The sequence below is a fragment of the Mus pahari genome, chromosome 4 (assembly GCF_900095145.1).
Source record: "Mus pahari chromosome 4, PAHARI_EIJ_v1.1, whole genome shotgun sequence".
Classification (NCBI taxonomy): Eukaryota; Metazoa; Chordata; class Mammalia; order Rodentia; family Muridae; genus Mus; species Mus pahari.
The window spans coordinates 83,242,945-83,245,320 of NC_034593.1; positions in this window are offsets into that span (position 1 = coordinate 83,242,945).

The window sequence follows — 2,376 nt, forward strand, 5'->3', positions numbered from 1 at the left end:
AGCTCCTCCTTGGGGACCCTGTGTTCCATCCAATAGCTGGCTGTGAGCATCCACTTCTGTGTTTGCCAGGCACTGGCATAGCCTCACAAGAGTCCGCAATATCAGGGTCCCTTCAGCAGAATCTTGCTGGCATGAGCATTAGTATCTAGGTTTGGTGGCTGATGATGGGATGGACTCCCAAACGGGGTAGTCTCTGGATAGTCCATTCTTTTTAAATGTGAATGCTTCATGAATTTTTATGTCATTCTGCTCCCTTTGTCTTGCTAAAACCCATAAGATCTCAGAAGATTCTGACCATCGAGGGTGATAAAGGATACTTTAATGCTGGATGACAGTCATCGGCCATGACAATATTCAGAAACTGACTTTAGAATAATGTTTTGCTACAGACAAACTAGAAATTCTAAGAAAGAGAAAGAAATATCATTCTTCTAGAGTTTTAAAAATATTTCATGCATTGGCTAACAAACATGCATGGATTGAGACCTTAATTTTGGTCTAACATACAGTATCTATGCCAGTTTTAAGTTGTTTTGATAAAGTGACTAAATGTGATTTTATTTTTAAAAGGTGAATTAATTCTATTTATGAGAAGTAATTTGAACTTTTGTCTAATGCTTAAATTATAACTTTAAATGTTTTAGGGGGCTGTTGTTCAAAGACTTTTCTTAAGTCTGTAGCTATTCCCTCCACTTCAGAGATGCACTTAGAAAGGGGGCAAATATTGGGGAATTCATGGAACACTTTCAAAGGGCAAACTCGACTTTTACATGGCATTTTACATTGCTGCCTTAGCTCCAAAACTATTCCAGAGCACTTGGCTCCTGGTATCTATTCTGAGAAGAAAGATAGTTGATAAGATTCTTAAAATCTTGTTTTGCTCAGTCAGTGCCTCTGACCCCGGTGTTAAGGGGTGACACACTCCTTACAGGCACAGAAACTGACTCATTTGTATCTGATCTCACATGAACTAGAAATAGCAGGACAATTAAATGTAAGTAGATGGTAGATAGTTATGTTTTATAGAAACTGTGTCTATAACATGTATATAGAATTATTCATTGTAAACACCCTGCCAAATTCTTGCTGAGAACAATGGCTTCCCTTTAGTTCTGGCCTGAAAGGGTCAGAACAGTAAACTAGGGGAAAGTTCAGGGGCAGTCTCTCCTGGAAGGGAGTGATGTCCTAACATAACTGTCTGTGAGCCAGTGTTTTTCCTTGTTCCTAGTTAAGAGTTAATATTTATGCCGGAGAGGAGGGTTTCCTTGGGACTGCTGACAAACAGTCCCTACTTCTGAAGAAGTTCTTGTTATGAGAAAATTAATCAAAGAATGATAATATTGTGTGTTAAGTCTAACTGAGTAAAGGTGTTTTTTGAGCAAAAATTGCAGTCATAACCCGTTTATAAGCTAGAAAATCAGTAAAGCTTTGCTACTGCCAACAGAGCGGTAGTCCGTATGTCTCCTTAAGGCATTCTCAAAGCTGGTCTTCTAGAAATGCTTTTTAATTTTTTTCTAATTTATTGAATTAACTTGCATATACATTCATCATGAAAAAAAACAAAACAAAACAAAACTAAACTAAACTAAACTGAAAGAAGAGGTGGAAGCTCTTCTTGAGACCAACAATCTAACCTCCATAATTAAGACATTGAAGAGAGAAAGGTAAATAAAGCTCAAGAATTAAAAAAAAAAGAAAAACTATCTACAAAAGTGGAAATTATGTAGAGCACTAATGTTAACTAGCAGCACATAGAAAGAATATTAAAACAACAGGAATAACTTTACAAAAGACGATGATAAAATTATAATCCAGGTAACTTCATCTCCACATTGATCAGCTTCTTAGTAACAGCTTTTTAAACCTTTTTGAATTTTCATTTTATGTTCATGGGTGTTTGGCCTGCATGCATTTCCCTTCACCACTTACATGCTGTGTGCACACAGAGGCCAGAAGAGGGTGGAATATACCGTGAAAAAAGATTTGCTGTTGAGAGCAACCATGTGAGTGCTGGGAATAAAAACCCAGGTCTTCTGAAAGGTCACCAGATCTCTAACCACTGAACGATCTCTCCAGCTCTCCTTTCAGGAAGAATTTTTTTTTAGGTCAAAATAATATATTTATTTTTTCATTTTTTTATTATTATTATGTTCTTTATATACATTTCAAATGTTATCTTGAAAAATCCCTATACCACCCCCCCCGCCCCTGCACCCCTATCCACCCACTCCCACTTCTTGGCCCTGGCCTTCCCCTGTGCTGGGTCATATAAAGGTTGCAAGACCAAGGGGCCTCTCTTCCCAATGATGGCTGATTAGGTCATCTTCTGCTACATATGCAGCTAGAGACACGAGCTCAGGGGGTACTGGTTAGTTC